Below are 18,079 nucleotides of genomic sequence, written 5' to 3' on the forward strand. Positions count from 1 at the left end.
TTTGCATGAACGCAGCTACATTTACACAGAAGGCCTTTAGCTTCAGGGAGATCAAAGTGGCACTGGTTCTGTGTGTGTGGTGAAGTGAGTTCTTTACATGCTGTACCATTGACCCAAAAGTTTGGAGTGTGCATCTCAGCCATTCTCCATCACCACGAGCGTGGGTGAGGTGGTCCTGCTGTTCACAAGGTAAATATTTTACATAAGAAAAGCTGGAAAGTAGCACAGGCAGTGCAAAACACTTGATGTAAACTATGCAGGTGCTTGGGCAGGCTGTACCAGCTTCCCATGGGGTGCATGTGGCCAGGTAGGATATGCTACTTCCACTCAGAGGCACAAAAATTCAAAAGGAAGTTTTCATGTCAAAATTGAACCCGTTTATACAAAATGAAGGAATGCAGGAATAGCATTTGTTTGTTCCTATTTGGGCCTTTATAGCACTGCAGCAAGTGACAGCGGGCTGCAGGGTTACCTCCTTCCCCCTTCTGCCTTTCCTCATCTATCTGGGTGGATCAGGACTGCCTTTCTGTACCTGGCATGTCTGAGCCTCCTGCTGAGTGAAGGAAAGGACACAGTAAGCACCTGTGGCCTCCTTATGTGTCAGTGAAGTGCCATGCACACACCTGTATGTATTAATAATAGATACATTACTGATCAGGTGTACAGATAGGAGGGAGAGAAAACAGTGACTATAAATAATGAATAACTGGAAAATACATCTCTGGATATGCAGATAAAAAGAGAATGTGAAGGGAATCTGTAGTTATTTTGTTAAGTAGACAGGGAGAATGACAGTATAAGAGTAATTTAGGAATGTTGAATGATGTGTGTATGAGAAAGAAAACATCAGTAACGTAAGCCAGACTGATGGGTGATTCTTTGTCTTCTGGCTGTAGCCAGCCTTCAGGCATGAGAAGCTGGGCACATGGAAAGAAATGCTACCAAGCTTCCTGTATGTATTTTTGCTGTCACCCCCCCCATCAAAGAGCTTGAGGTTTTACTATTGTATAATACATATCCAAAGAAGTCTTATACGTTTGCACAGTCTTAGGCAAAATTTCCTTTCATGACTATCTTTTCAGGATGTCCAGTTCTAAGTTTCCGGTAATTATGTGCAAAATCATCTCCAAATGTATTTCCATGGTAGCATGGCCGTTGCTATGTTGGTGGTCAGTCTGCAATGAATCTGTAGTTCCTTTAATTCCCAGCTGGGCACTGTACAATTTAATTCAGATTGACCTGGTCACTAGAGAGGATGGATACTTGGAGATCTCAGAGTTCATGAAGTAATTGGAATGACTGTATTCTGTGTAAGACAGTTACATAAGCGGCTCCAAAAGTAGTGCCTGCTATTTATTTCCATATAAATGACAAAAAACACACTAGCACTAGAGCAAATTCACAGCTAAAAACACTGTTTTTCAAATTAGTCATCACCATGAGCTATGCATTTTTGCCAGTGGTGAACAAACCCAGCATGGTGTGCTTGTGAAAATCTGTACCAGCAGAGGTGAACCACTGTCACTGTCACCACTGCTGAAATGTATCACCCACTGCCTCCCTGTGCTCACATTCACTGTTGGGTATCCTGAATGTTCAGCAAGCGCTGATGAATGCCTGGGTGCCATTTTTTCCGCATGGAGGAATTCAGTGACACGCCTTTTCTTCATTCGCACTTCCATGTCAGATGCCATTTTGTCAGACTGCCCCTCTGCTGCCATCTGTCACATGGCAACAACATGTAAGGGATATTGTTGGGAGGGTTCAACCTCGACTGCCATCCCACCAACATCCACCTCTGACATCATGGGCCAATGTAATAAAATTGAAGGTATTACTTTTGGAACAGCCCTTTACTACTTTTTTCAAGAATAAGAAGAAATGTAGATCATTTTCTGTGAAGGTTGTCAATCACTTGATAGAGATGAGTAAAGGGAAGAAGGTAGTTTCCTTTTATAAATAGAAAATCGGGAATAGACTGAACTAATGAATAGTGGGGTTTGGTTATAGCAGGCTTTATGAAGGGGTTTAGTAAAGCAGGACATCATTTCACATGTAACAGGAAGTGTGAAAGAATATGTGAGAAGGGGTAAGAATCTTTTGTTTATTACTGAGAGACAATTGCAAGTAATAAAAATCTGTATTTGGTGTAAGATGTTGAAAGACATAACCTCAGCTGAATTCTCTACTAGAACACATGAAGAAAGACATCCAGTGAGCACAGTTCTATGTCAGAGGCAGGACTTCCCATGCTCCATGTCTGTATACTGTGGCAGATCAGGCCAGGCATTTAAGCTTTGGTTTTGCAGACAATGTCCCTTTTAGGTAATCTGGAACACTGTGATTAAAGCTGAATGTGTCAGCAAGCTCTTTAGTTTTGCTTGAAGAAGGTAATTATGAGTCTCATAAAAGTACACATCCATAAATAATCTGAAATGGATGAAAAAACAAGTGTAATATGCATTAAACATATCTCTGGTTTAATTAAATTTGAGAGCTCACCTTTAAGAAAAAAAGGTGCAAAAAGCTAAATCCAAGATCTAAATCAGGCTGGTCCAAAGAACTGGCTTAGTGTAAATGACCCAGAGAAGAGGTAGTGACATTGTGTACAAAAATGAAAGTTGAGCAGGGACAGATGCAAACCAGAAGGATTCTGACTAAATTTAATTGCATGATTAAAGCTGAAGGGGTAGTGGAAAGCAGAAGAGTGCTTTTGAAAGTGTTATTCTTTCCAGCCACCCTCTTAATTTTGGATGATTGCAGATGTGAGATGCAATGGGAGAGAAAGAGTTTAAGGTAGATTAGCAGTAATACCGTTAAGAGGATGCAACATTTGCGTTGTGTTTTGTTGACACATGACATGGAAAAGTGCCTTAAGTTGGTCATTGTGAACCGGGTATTAGACCCAAAAGTCATAAGCGTTGGACAGCATCCCTTCTCCCTCTTTTTGCTACTTGGTGCCTTCTGTTTGTAAGAAACAGAATTTACTGCTCCTTTTTTGGTGCTTGTGTGATTTGGAGAGTATCCAGTTGAGTGAGTCTTGAAATACCTATTAAGTTCATTTTCACTGTCATAGTGATGACAGAAAAACTACAAAGTCTGTTTGGATGATTGGACAAATCACTCAGAAACTGATGGATGCGAAGTATATTAGAAAAGGCCTAGAGATCATCCACTGGTGAGCAGTGGAGAACTGTAGCTCGCAGCTTCTGCTGTGCTCCTCCTGCTTTTAAACTTTTCTTGTTGTCTGCATCTCTTGTGAGAGAAATTTGAAGCTTCAGCTTCTCTACTTAGGGAGAAGGGGAGTTTTCCATTAACTCCTGTGAGACTGTACTTTTCCAGGCTGCATGTTCTGGTTCTTGTTTCCTGCAAGTTGCTCAGTGAGCTGCTCATTTATCCTGCATTTTCCTTGCTACTACCACTGTGAAATTGGCAGTAGGTATAGCATCTTCAAGACACTTGAATTCCTACAGTGAACCTAGTAAGGCTTTAGTAACCTAGTAAGTTAACTTTTTTCGTTTATGGATTGAAAAAATGCAGAGCAACAGTGTACACTTATTATTGTATCAGCTGTTACTCAACTTCTTTTGGAAGACTGTTCCCCCTTGTACTTGGTGCAGGTTAAATATCAGGAAAACAGATGCAGTAAAACCACTTGCTGGCTGAGATGAGTGGCCAGGATACCTTTCCTGGAAAACACTGATTTTAATTGTTATAGTTAGTGCCACCGGTGTGAAGCAGGTCCTCCTTGAGCTGATCAGTAGACCTTCCTGTCAGACCTGTCCTGTGACTTCAGGCTTGAGTACTTGCTTACTGTTAGTGTCATTCTTGTGACGACCACAACTGCATTAAGGTCAATAAAGCAGATACAGTGAAGCATCAGTATAAACTACAAAAGAATCAATCTGAAGGCCTCCTGTGTCTCACTCAGCTTTAGAATAGCACAAGCATGTAACATCATGATTTACATGCATAGATAAGGTTGTTTGGTTTTTTTTTTCATTTTACCACCTGTTGCAGACATTTCTAATCTACTCTTGAAGTGTGACTTGTAGTTTCTCCAGCAAACAAATCCTTGTCTTATGTAACAAAAGTCTCTGCTCCCTTTGCATTAGTCTTTCAAGAAAGCAGTCTGGGCTGGCAGTCCCTCTGGGACTGTGATAAGGTAGTGTAATGCAAAGCAGCCAAGGAGTTGTTCTAAGTTACATGCTGGATGGAGCAATTTGGGATACACCCTGTCCCCTAGCAGCTTCTTGCTGACATATTTTACACTTCTGTCTTGCAGTGGCTGTACTGAGCAGACGTTTTTTTTGGAGCAAAGTGTCGGTCTCTGCCATTTGGGAAAGTTTCTTCTTCCACTGTTGGCAGCTGCTGAGGGTTAAATATATTAAAGCATATAGTATGTGTAGCATTTTGTAGAATTGGCATAAATATTATGACTGTGCTGGTAGCATGGAGATTTGTTACTATATAGTGAAAGAAAGAAGCTTTCTTTTGATACAGCTATGAAAATTAAGGTATACTTATATGTCATCTCAGTTCCCATGGTTTTCCTTATTTTTTATAAACAGAGCTTCTCACTGGATTTAAATTTGTTTGGGTGCTAAGATATTATTGATAGCCTGAGTAAAGGAGCATCAGCTTCTAGACAGTTGACTTGCAAAGCATCCGGGAAGCTGGGAATGCTACTCATTGCTCTCATGCTGAAGGCGTTTGTGCTCTTGAACTATTGACATTATGTTTTTTCCCCAGACTTCTTTATTTATATAGATGAAAGAAGAGGATCTCCAGGAGGCTGGGCATATGAATCTCTTGTTATTTGAAACATGGGGGCTTCAAAATAACGGACATTTTCTGGATTTGTGCTTTTCTATAAACTGCTATTTCTTTAGTTTTCTTGAAGGTGCAGGAGAGAATGAGAAACAAACATCTGATAGCCTGAAGGAGACAGAAGAATGGAAAACATCATGATAGCTCATCTGTGCCTCCAACAAGGAAGTGAAATGCTGCGTTAATTACTACAGGAATACATTTCCTTCTATTCCTTTTTCTTCCTTAAATTTAGGCAAGGGATGAGGATGAGACAATGCTTTTCCAAAACACACCTTTCCCCTCCTGTAACCTTTCTTTTCTGATCTCTTCCAGGTTAGAGTGGCCTACTCCCCACCTTTGACAAGTTACAGACTACCCTTTTCCTCCAGTTCCCTGCCTGAGAGGAATATATTTACAGAAAAGACACCTGAGCATGCTGTGTTGAAGGATGGGCCAGGAGCCACTGTTAGATAAATCGATTTTATTTTTTAGATAATGTGATTTGCTGAATAGTATTTTTTATTGGGAGTTTACAGACTTAATGACAGCAAATCAAACAAATTGCTAATAAACTTTAGTTCAGTACAAACCTGAAGTCCCAGTGGCGGCATAGAGGGGATGTGTAATAAGATAATTGATCAGGAAGAATAGGCTGTTTTCTGTTTTTCAAATCTGTTCCTGATGGGAAGCAAAAGAAAATTTTGCAAATGTAAGTAGCAGAAATTGTTAGACTAGAATAGTATTCAGCAGAGAGAAAACAACCTCATGCTAAGATGTAGAACCTAAAGTAAGGTTGTTCTCTACAGCAAAGGTTAGAATTTTGTACCATAATTTCTACTATGTCACATCGATGACTCAAAAAAGCGTGGTAGGCTTCTGCGTGCAAAGAATTTCAGCTACAGAACAATAGTAATCTAGGCAGTTAAGAGAAAAGCCTATGTAGTCACGACATTGAAACAGAATGCACTCTTAACAAAAGTTAACAGCTACAATAAGTTTAATGAAGCCTTGAGAACTGAAGAAACAAGTGCCATGACCTAGTGTTTTAGAAAAAAACAGAGGTAGATGTATTCCAGGCTATATGCACGTGCAGATACAATGGGGTTGCAGAGATACAGCAAAGAAAATTGAATTCTCTCCTACTCATGGCAACAAAAAGTACATCTAGGGACTCGTGGAGAATAACCACCGGTTAGACAAATCTTTGGAAAATATGAGCACCAAGATAATATTCTTGCAAATGCTCACATGACACAAAAACAGAAAACCAGTACGTATTGGAGAATACAAAGGGTTTGCCATGTCTAATTATTTCATACTTAGCAGTACTTCTCTTGTCATTGCAGTTAAAAATGAGAAAGGAGAGGGAGAGAGAGCAGAACATCCTACTACTAAATGTGAGCTTTCGTTAGGAGCTGGATGAGGAATAGGATGTGCTAAATGGGTTCTGGTTATAGAGGCAATCTAATAGCCTTCATATGCTGTTGTAAAACGAAGGAAGATGAGAATCTGGTTTTACAGCATAGTAGTCAGGCTACAAATTATGTGATGATTTTTTATTTAAAGCCCTTAGGCAAACACACACTAAATTATACTTTTGAGAATAACAATTAGTTGCAAACCCAATTTTCAGATGGCAATGTTTGTGGGAACTGCTCCTTTCAAACAAAATGTATAAGTAAGTGGACCAGGCTGGACGAAAATGGAAGAAGAAATCTGTAAAATATTTAATGAAAATCAGCAGTATGTAATACATCTGGTACTTAATGGCTGACAGCTGCAGAAATGAAGGACTTGTGAGGGAGATCTCTAGAGATCAGCTTGTCCATTTCTTTGTCCTCCAGGAGAGCCAGCTATGTCTGTGTCTTTCGTGGCAGATATTTAGCCAGTTTTTTATGTTTTCAGTGAAGAAGTTCCATAGTGCCGGGGCACAGCTGATTGTAGTAGCTCATTATACTCTTCACTTCTCTGAAGTCTAAGCTGCAATTGTCTTCCTTCAGGTCAAAGACTGTTTCTTGCTTCTCCACGAATGTAAAGAGTGGCAACATCAGAAAAGTCACAGTGTTCAATTTTTCCTATTTTTGTCTTTTTCTTCATCCAAGCCCAGTTCTTACCTTTGTTTCGCATAGATCATGCTTTCTGTGATCAGTCTTGCTGTTTGGTCTTTCTAAGTCTTGTCTTTTTAAGTGAACCACATCTTTTTGGGAAAGGAATTGCTACAGCTTTGCAGAAGAGTAAAGCATAAGGATTCCTTCAGGTGTCTGAAGGACAACACTGCTTTTTGTGTAATCCATTTCTTTTCTGTAGCCATATGGCATCACTGTCTTAGTTCAGCTTATGGTCTGTTATTGCTTACAAACGGATTCTGCCAAATTCCTAGCCAGTTGTTCTCCAGCCTGAATTTGTCCAATAGATAATTCTTGGTTAGGTGTAATACTGTGCATATTCCCTTTTGGAATTTTTCCAGGCCTCCTTTTACAGTTTGAGAAGCTTTGAATTCTCCTTTTACTCCCCAGTGTACTTTAATGTCCTCTCTGCATCTTCATCTGTGTTATGTTTTAATAGGTGTATTTCCTATGCCTCTATTTAGGTCACTAATGAAGATTCTGACCAAAACTCATTTCCAGAGGAACCCTGGCTGGCTGTCTTTCACTGCTCCACTGTAATGATTAGACGTACTGATGTTACTTACATAGGTTTGAGCTACTATTCCATTGTTTAATTTTGTGCCCTGTGTCAGGAGTTTTAATGGGACTGTTAATCAAGTAGTACTTGAAGATAGCTACAGTTGGCCTTTTGCAAAACTCAACATTATTAGGAAAATTGCAGGAATATTGGATGAGACTGTACCATCAGTCATTGCTATTATAAACCTTAAAAGATCCATAGATTTTTTTTCTCATGATTTTTAAACAAATCTAAAACTATTAAGTTTTCTCAGTGGTTATGTTACTTGTCCTCAGTCTGGAAAACTTTTTTTTTTTTTTTTTAAAGCTGTAGCCAGTGTATTTCTCTGTGTTCATGTGCTTCAGTGGTTAAGTGGTTTGTCTTTTTCTCAAGCACATTTTCAGGGGGAGCCAGCCTTTGTTTTTGCCACTAGCTTCTGATTTCCTGTTAGAAGATTGGCTTCCAGTTCCCATGGTCATCCCACTTACAATATTTTGATTGAAATGTGCTTGCCTTAACCAGAAAAGGTGGCCAGACTGCTCACAGCCTCCCCACTGCTTTGTACAATGTCATAAATAATACTCATAACTTTGTCAGACAAGATAATTCCAGTATTGCATTTGCGTGTTTTGCAGCTGTGTTCTCTGGTTCAGTGTTTAACCACTATATCTATCTCTTCCTTTTCAAATGATGAATTGTAAAATCACAAAATGCAGAGATACAAATGTCAGCCACGGAGCTGAATAAATCATCTGGCCCTTAGTGAGAAGCTATGGTGCTCTTTGTCACCTGCCAGACACAGGAAAATGTAAGGTCAAACTGAAACCTACTTGCCAGAGTTGTATGACTTAAGACAGTAAATGATTATTTGGCAATGTGTTAGACCCAGTTTGACTGATATTTGTACAGTGAAAACCTCTTTAGAATGAAATTATGGCAAGTCCAGAACAGTATCAGAGCTACACCATGAAATCTTGCCAGAATAGCTTGTTGTGGAATTCTTGCAGATTACATGATGGTGCATGATGGAGACAAGACTGTAAAATGCACATTAGCAAGGCATAGTCGTGGATCATACAGGGCTAAACCAGTCAGGAAAGAGAAAAATCTCAGCACAGACCCTTCCACACAGGAGGACTCTGCTCCCAGGGTGACAGCATATGTTTATAAGCAAGTGAGGAATATCCATCAGCAAAAGGCCATTTTTCATCAAGTTAAGTTTTCTCTCTTCTTTTTCAGAGATGTTTTTGTGTCAGCGGGGAATAGGCCTCATTTATGTTTGTTTTCCAGGGCCAAACTGAAGTTACAGAGATGTCTCAGGTCATATTTAAAACTTTTGCTGCATTCCTGTTCTCAATTCTGTTCAAACTGAAATAAAAACACTGAGTTTTATACAAGAGTGAGTGCTTAGTGGGCAGTGAATAAGTTACTGAGTAGTGCTGTGTGGTTGAAATTCAAGCCTACAATTGGATAATGTTCTCTTTTTTTTTTAACGTTTAGCTTAATCAACAGTAGCATGTAGCCTGGAGACCAAATTTTTACTTTTACAGAATTTTTTCTTTATAAAGCATATTAACACAGTAACCTGATGTTGTAAAAACAAACAGCAAAGAAAATGCACACTGTGTTATTACATCTCTAAAGCCAATAGTACGACATCTAGGACGTAGAGAAGTATTTCCTATAACTTTTTTGTTCATGTAAACAGCCTTTATTCAAAGACTTGTAAGGACACGAGGCCATTTTGGGTCAGTCAGAAGATCCATCTAGCCTGACTGTCTATGGCAATGGTGTTAAATTAATGTTTGTGGGAGGGAAGGAATAAAACAAGCATCTAATGCTTCTCTCTCATAGTCCCTTCAGCTGTTTTCAGCTCAGGAGACTGCCTGATGTGGATGTGGTTTCTGTGTATGTAGAAATTCTTGATATTTTCTTATCCAGATGCGTGTCTGTTTTCTAAAATAAAAATAAACTGTCAGCATCCACAATATTATTTGGGAAGAATTTTATTTGGTCCTTCATTGTATGAAGAACCACTTCTTTTCTGCTTGCTTTGGACCTGACTTCTGTAAGCTTTGTTTGATGGCTATTAAGAGAGACAGTAGAAGTTGATCTCTGTTCACTCTTCTTAAACTGTACATAATTTTTTGATTTCTGACATTTCTCCCTAAATTATCTCTTCTCTAGAATGAAGAATCTTGGCTTACTTATTCCCCATACATAAGGTGTTTTGTATTCCTCTTCCCCCACTTGGAAACTGGTAGCTCTACCATTATACTTCTTTGAATAGAAAGGACCAGAACTGCACACAGTACTCAAAGTGTCAGAATCTTTGATGGTACTGGGTAGCGCAAAATACTTCATATTAATGTGATTTTAGATGTATACGTCAGATAGATCTACATGTGTATACACTGGATTTAATTTGCTGTTTGTTGTTGTCACTGAAATTTACAGGATCCTCCTGCAACTCATGTGAAGCAGCTATAGTCTTTACTTGTGTGATTGTTGACAATAGCTGACATCTACACCACATTGCTCACTCCCTTTTCCCTGTCGTTTTTCATGAAACGTACTGTAGGTCCCAGAAAATGTTCTTGCACAGACCCCAGAGGAACTCCAGCAGGAACTCCTTCCATTGTGGAAAGCTAATTTTTTTTTAATAAACAAAGATCAAATTACTCCTAACATATAGTTTCAGTATTTTAACCAAGTGGTTGGTTTTGCAAGGACTTTATGGCGTTTAATTTCCAAAAAGCTTTTTGTGAAAAGCTTTGTCAGTGCTTTTTGAAAGTCCAAACAGGACTCTCTGGCCATCTTTATCTGCACACTAGACCTGTTCAAAGAACATTAATTGTTTGTATGGCAGAATTTGCCTCTGTCAGAGTCTTTTTGAAAGGATAACTTTTTAATCCAAGTGACCATTAATTCTTCTGTTACCGTTTCTTCTCATTGGCTTCTTAGTGACTTGCAAGTCCCAAGTGCTTCAAATTGCTTTTCAGAATTGACATTGATCGGTCATTCAGTTGTCCTGAAATTTAAAAACAATTTTTTAAGCGAGAGATCTCATGCTGCTGCTGCTGTTGTTTTCAGTTACTTCTAATTACTGCTGTATCATCCTTATTCCTTCCAAACTCTGGATTGTAGGATATTTGAAGTATCATGCCCCAAGTAGCTCATCTCATCCAAACCAAAGTAAATAAATCAATCAAATGCTAAATTTTGAGAAATCTTTAATGTTCTATGAGTATACTGGACTCCATCCAGTGAGCCAAGTGTGAATGAACAGCAGTGGCAGGGTTTTAGCTAGAGAGGTTCCCTTACCTCTCTTGGGAGTGAGTAGCTGAGTTTCCCTGCAGGAATGAGCTATGGAATGAGCTCTGTTTTCTCTCAGCCATCCAACCAGCCCCCATCCTGTGCACAGAGCAGTAGTTTTGCCAGTGGGAAGCAGAGAGGAGCCAGCACAGATACCTGGTATTACAGCTCAGATTAGATTTTTCTGCTCTTGAAGGAAAACACTTCTCTCACTGGACCTCAGAGAGTGTCTGAAATTTAGCTCAGCAAGGAATTTTATTGCAATATGTAAAGGTCTCAACTGCCTTTTAGCACGAATATTAGAAATGTACTTGCAGGTGTCCTGGGTATACCAGTGCCTGATAGTGTTATCCTGTCACAGCCACCCAGCTCCAGCCCCTACTAGCATTGCAGTATTAAATTTACCGCTGTTTTCTTCTTGAAATATTCAGTTTTACCAAATTATAAGCCAAATATTTTCCCTTCTTTGGACATGGAGCACAATATTAGTATAATTTTATTTACTGGTTGTATTTGAAATACAAGTAATTTCCAGAGAAGGAATCACAGAATATCTGTGAATTCCTTGATTCTCTGTTACACACCTATCTCAGCATTACTGCTATTCCACCTTTCTACCTCTCTGATCAAGCAAACCTTCAGCTCAGAGGAGTTTGAATATCCTTCATCACTGGGAGCTGTTGGAGAGTGTCCAGAGGAGGGCCACAAAGATGATCAGAGGGCTGGAGCACCTCCCCTGCGAAGACAGGCTGAGGGAGCTGGGCTTGTTCAGCCTGGAGAAGAGAAGGCTGCGGGGTTACTTCATGGCAGCCTTCCCGTACCTGAAGCAAGCCTACAAACAGGAAGGGAATCAACTCTTAACAAGGGTAGATAATGGAAGGACAAGGGGAAATGGTTTTAAGTTGAAGGAGGGAAGATTTGGATATCAGGGGGAAGTTCTTTACCTAGAGAGTGTTGAGGTGCTGGAACAGGCTGCCCAGAGAGGTTGTGGATGTCCCATCCCTGGAGGTGTTCAAGGCCAGGTTGGATGGGCCCTGGGCAGCCTGATCTAGTATTAGATGTGGAGGTTGGCAGCCCTGCCTACGGCAAGTGAATTGGAGCTGGATGATCGCTGAGGTCCCTTCCAACCCACGCCATTCTATGAATTCTATGATTCTATGACAGATCCCTCCTCATAGTTTAGGGCAGTGCGTGATGCTGGTGCCCAGCTGAAAAGTCACAAAGCTATCACCTTGGAAAAAATGATAATTAGAAGTAAACAGGGTTGCTGAGCCTTACTTTCTAAAAGAGTTAACCATCTCACGACTTCAAGAGGCTCTGGCCTCTGGCAAGAGCAACTATGCACATCTTATCAATAAATGGTTCTACCATTGCAACAGACTGCTCTTTTGGAAGCTCTCTTGGGCAGAAATACCATTTCCATCTTGTGAAATCTGAATAATTTCTGGGAACTGGGAATATTAATCTGACACATTCAACTACATAGTGAGCAGTTCTAGCAGTGATTGCAATTTTTGTTGATTTCTTAATGTTTCTGAGCTTGTAGGACTGGTACGGCACAGAAACCAATGTTTCAAAATGGAAACATAAATCTATTTATAAAAAAAGAATACATACCTTTATCTAATTCATGACTACCATTCCAGCTGGTGAACATTTCCCTTTTTCAGTACTTTGGTACCAGTATAACAAATGTACAATGGAGATGTTTTTCCTTTCACCAAGAAATGCAATTTGAGGTATGCAGCTGAGCCTTCACCCAGCCCTTGGGTTCTATGATTCTGCTCTCCAAACAGGAAAGCCACCAAGGAATTGTGTTTAAATGTGCAAAATGAATGTTGTGTGAAAGCTTTGACGTGAAGTTTGTCATTGATTTTCACAAATTTAGATACCTCATCATGAGCTACAATTGGCTCTCAGTTCTCCTTGACTTTTACGTGTAGTCTGAAGCTGGTATAGGATTCTAGGCATTAGGATGATAACTTAACCTAACATTTAAGCCTTCTTCCTCATTGATGTCTGGATTCAAAGCAGCTAAGTTTGTTAATTAAGTGCTTATTGCAGCTCCTACTAAAAACAGTGGAAGATCACACCGATTCCAGTCAAAGCTGAACTGAACATTAATAGCTCTTCCACCAACACGGAAGCTGGTAGAGCAGGAGAGACATGTATATTTCTGAATTAATACATTGTATTTTTTCTGTTGTGACTGGAGATTGTTACTCTCAGTGGAATCCTATTTGACTATGCACAGAATTAACTGCAGTAATCTTTTTTTTTTAGAAATCCTCTCTAAACATTAGTTGTGATGATGTTTTCTTTCATACAAGTTTTGAATGCTACATAACACATTAATTTTGGTGATTGTTTCTGATTTTTTTACTTGCTTTTTATTTACATGTGCTTGTAGATCTTGTCAAAGAGAGATTTTCCTGAATTATTATACCTCAGAAATGAAAAAATCCCCTCCAGAAAATGTCACTTATAAGAATAATTATTGTTCAAGATGTCTTATCAAAATCAATGAGGTTACATGAGGATGTATAGCTTGCATATATAATGAATAGTTACTGGCAAATCTCATTTTTACACAAAACAGTATAAATTTTGTTTAGCACTAGCACTGATGAAATAAGATAGGTGAATGTATCAGTGTTGTGCCCGGTTCTGGACAGATTGTGTGTTTATCTGTGTTTGGTTAAGCCTGCTGTACAGAGTGGTAGGTCATCAGACTTTGTTACAGTACAAAGTTGACGAAGTATGCTGTAGGTTTGCTGTAAAAGAGCACTGGATTTAGTGCCTACACATACCACATAGATGAACTTGACTCAGTCCTAGATATTCCCATGAGTCACTTCTTTATTACTCTTCTGTAAATTATGTTGGTGATAGAGGAGGAAATTACTTAAATCAAGTCTCATGAGAAAGTCAGTTAAATGAAAACATTGTACTTACTAGGACCAGTAAGACCTGAATTCAGATTTGTAAGACAAAGTACAGTGCGAAAAGGTTTATTGCTGGCAATATAAATGTTCACTGGAAACAGTATGACTACTGTAGGTCAATGCATTAGTCATTTTGAATGTTATAAACTCTCTTGCTATTAATGTGCTTAAGGGTTTTATACTGATGTTTAAACAACTGGATAGAGATATAAGAGCATATCTAACATGGTGCCCAGTTCTTAAATCTTTTACGCATACAAGTATTCCCGCTGGATTTGTTTTCCCTTGATTTATGCCTCTTGAATTCCGTTAGCTTCAACGGAGTTATTTCTTATTTACAGTTTTGTAGGTGAGAAGGGACTTGATTCCACTGGGACTGGTCAGATGTTTACAAGTTTCAGGACAGGGACAGTGGTTATTAAATATTTGATGATCAGGATTTAAAAGGAATATGAATGTTCTTTGTTGTGAAACTTCTCTTGCTGTAGTATTTTGTTAGAAAAAAAGTAAACCTATTTCTTAACTACACTTTTCACTGCATGACTGGAATAGTGGTGTCAGAACTTTGTAAAACTACACTATTCTGCTATACTATAGTTGCATATCAGTTCAGAGTCCTTACAGTTCAGAGTAGCTAATAATATAGCAGTTCAGTTTGCTATTTAAATAAACATTCACAATATGGTGTGAATATCTGTCTTCTTTCTTTCATTGTCATTTTATGTTTGTTCAGTAAAACAACATGAAATAGGATTTTGGAAGTCAATAAAATAACGGCAAAGCTTGTTTCACGCAATGCAGTATATCATCTAGTTATTCTATATTACAGAGTAGTGAGTTAGTAAAGGAGGAAAAAATTCAGAACACAGTGGCAATTCAGTGGACCTCTCAGAATCCTAAACGTATTTGTTTCCTTTTCATATGTGTTCATAGGGGCTGTTTACTGAAACAAACATTACCATATTGCCTAACAGCTTTGCAAATACAAACAACATTTGTCTTAGCTTGAACTTATAATGGATGGTGGTATATAACTGCATTGAAGTCACTTTAAATGTTGGAGAGGTTAAACTTGTTCTTACAGCAGAAAATATATACACTGCTCCTTGCACTCATTTTAACTTACAGAAATGAGGTGGTGACTCACTGGGCTTCACAAAAGGGCATGAACTATCAGTTTACACTGCACTGCTTTGTGTTTTGAAAAGAAACAAATGAAAAGATTAATGGGAAAGGAGTCAGTAATTGATTTCCTTTTGAGAATTTTCATGAAATGTTTAATGTTGCCCTGGAACTGAAAACCCATGATCTCAGGTTGCTGAGCAACCTTGCTTTGCTTTATTTGATAGGGACACGAACTTGCCAGTTGCTGTGATGCCTCCTTTGGCAGAGCTCTCAGAGACACTGGGATTGCAATTTATAAAAGCCCATAGTTGTACATGGATTGTAAAATTTCATGACAGATGTGGAAATTGCTTCCTTCCCCATCTCCCACCAGCTCCTTTTGACTAATACATCCCTTGTAAGACCAAACATGCACTTCACTCCCAGTCGCACCAAAAAAAATCAGGGCTCTGCATTTATTAATTTTTAGGTACTTATTTGAACGTTATTCTTACAGTCCAAACCTTTTGGTCAGTCCTAGACAAGAGGTGCATTGAACTTTTCCTTACTGACATTAAAAGATTTCAACTACTGTAGTGAAAATTCTGCTGATTTGGAGTATTTGAATAATCAGGGTAGTGTCCTGATATCTTCCACCTACTACATCTTATTCATTCTTAGCTTCACTGAGGGCATATGTTTCTGTCCTTGTCTCTCAGGAAGAGGTACCTTGTAGCAAGGATCGGAGGGTACACTATTTTCTGCTTTTAGTAGTAGAGTAGTAGCATTGTTTATAATTAAATATGATCAAATGTGTAAGTAGTTTTATTTTAAATAAAATCAGCTAGCCACTCTCTCCTTTCACAACTCAATTGGTAAGGCAGAAAGGTCTTCATTCTAAAATCTACAGGATTTGGATGAATTTATAATCCAAAAAAGCTGCCACAATCCTCTTTGGAAGGATTTTTCATCCTGTTTAGTAGGGTAGATTGAAGCAATAATTCTTAGTGTGATTGAGTGTGTTTTAGAATAAAGCTATTTATACTGTTCTGATTTTTATCTTTTTAATATCAGAACTTATTTTATGTGCTCATATTAATTCCTGAGACCTGTGACCTTCCTATAACTCGATACTCCTATTCTTGCAAAGACAGCTGTACTAAAACTTGGTTGTGTTGCGTGTCAAAACATCTATTTTTTGATGAAGCAAAATATTTATTTGTTGCTATTTGTCATTTTAGTTTTTTTTACTTCTTCCCTCAGGAAGAAGCTAAATAAGGTTATCAAGAGATGATTGAAGTACTGAAATCCCCCAAAGCTAAATTTCTTTTGGCATTATTTATTTTATAATACAGCTGTACAAAGCAACCTGTATGCAGAAAGTATGATTTAGGAGACTTTGTCCAAGGTACCCCAAATTCACAGAAGTTATTAATCAGTTACTAATTGCAGAGGAAAATTATTGGGCTTGGTATTTTAATATATTTAGAGAAGAAAATTTCTCTATTTACAGAAGTAGAATATTGGAATTGTAAAAATATTTTAGTGTAAGACAAATAATTTAGAATTCTGCGAGGGCAGCTAGGAAAGTAATGTCTGCTATTTTATTGTTGGCTGATGTCGTCAGAGGTGGATCATGTAGTTTCCATAGAAGTAAAAAGGTGGCAGTGCTTTTGGAGTGACCTACATACATTTAAATTTAAATGGTAATTTGAATTACATTTTAATTGTGCCTTGGAATTAATACTTTAAAAATGTTTAGGCTATATTCTAGAACCCAACAGAAAGCCTTGAAAAGAAAACCTATTAAAAATTGAGTATTTTTGTAGCAGTAATACACATTGGAATATACAAATAGACATTTTGTTCATCTACAGTAGTTTTTCTTTTCCTGAGAATTTTAAAGCTTTCTAACGTACATTAAGCTTCAAATTCACATTAGAATTTTCAGAGACTTAGAAAAAAACTCAGCCTTGATACAGATTTAGAATGATATCAGGTATTTAAATAGAACTGTGTTTTTATCCTACTAACAAAATCACCTGAAAAGTTAAAATAGGTAGGTTGCTCTGAAAATAATGCCTCCTGTTTATTTCCACGGAAACAACAGCAGATACATAGAGCACAAAAACACGAGTTGATAGAGTAAATTCTCAGCTACAGAACATTGTTTTTCAACACAATCATCACTGTTAGCTGTCCATTTTCACCGGCAAAGAACAGGAGCCTGCATGCCACGCTCATAAAAATCTGCATCAGTGAAGATGTCCCACTGTCACAACTACTGAAACACACCATCCACCAGCTCACAATGCACACATCCACTGTTTGGTCTCCCTAAATGTTCAGCAAGTGTTGATGAATGCCAGTGGATGCCGTTTTTTTTCTCCATGGAGGAATTCAGTGACACGCCTTTGCTCCATATGCACTTTCATGTCAGATGCCATTTTGCCAGAGTGCCCCTCTGCTGCCATCTGTCACACGGCAACAGTATATAGTGGAATATTGTCAGGAAGGTTCAACCCCTACTGCCGTCCCACCAACATCCACCTCTGATGTCTCAAGACAACATAATAAAACAGAAGACATTACTTTTGGAGTAGTTCTCGTATTACTTTATTTTTGTTCTTCCAGTGAAAGATTTAGTGTTGCAACAGAATGTAGGGAAGAGCATATGTTAGAAAGAAAGAGCTTATGTTCTAAAAGAACATAAAGCAGAGCTACTTTATTTTGGTGGCTCTGTTACTCATTTTTGACACTGACTGTTTAAAAATTCAACTGTACTTTTCTAGTTCAAGGCAAATGCCCAGACAAGTAGAGTAGCAGAAACACAGAGGAAAAATACTGAAGTCAAGAATGGCGTTTGTTAATTCAGTGAGGTTGTACAGTTTTCTCCTCATTTGAACAGAAGGAGAGGGAGTTTCAAGGGTAAAGTCCTAGTACATTCCTACCATGTGAAAAGATACAACTTGATTTATTTATTTGGAAAATGTGATGTTTTTGTTATAACAGCTATGTGGTTTAATTTATCTGCCTGTGTTGAGTTTTGTTTGTTGTTCATATGCTGGTAGTTCAGGAGGGATTCTCTTTTTTCTGGCTGAACCTTCCTGTCTTCCGGACAGGAAGGTCTTAAGAAACTGAGCAAGCGCTGTTGATTACTGTATAGCTTTTTTATTGAGTTGATGGTGGTTAGTGTTTCATTGTATCTGAACGTCCATCTTGGAGACCTGAAAAAT

At 38.4% G+C, this 18,079-nt stretch overlaps 1 protein-coding gene across 2 annotated transcripts in view; it reads left to right on the forward strand.

Moving 5' to 3' along the window:
- PCSK5 (proprotein convertase subtilisin/kexin type 5) overlaps positions 1–18,079 on the forward strand; it is a 261,474-nt gene that overhangs the window by 1,768 nt on the left and 241,627 nt on the right. The window lies entirely within an intron of this gene.

The sequence above is a fragment of the Numida meleagris genome, chromosome Z (genome assembly GCF_002078875.1).
Source record: "Numida meleagris isolate 19003 breed g44 Domestic line chromosome Z, NumMel1.0, whole genome shotgun sequence".
NCBI classification, from domain to species: Eukaryota; Metazoa; Chordata; class Aves; order Galliformes; family Numididae; genus Numida; species Numida meleagris.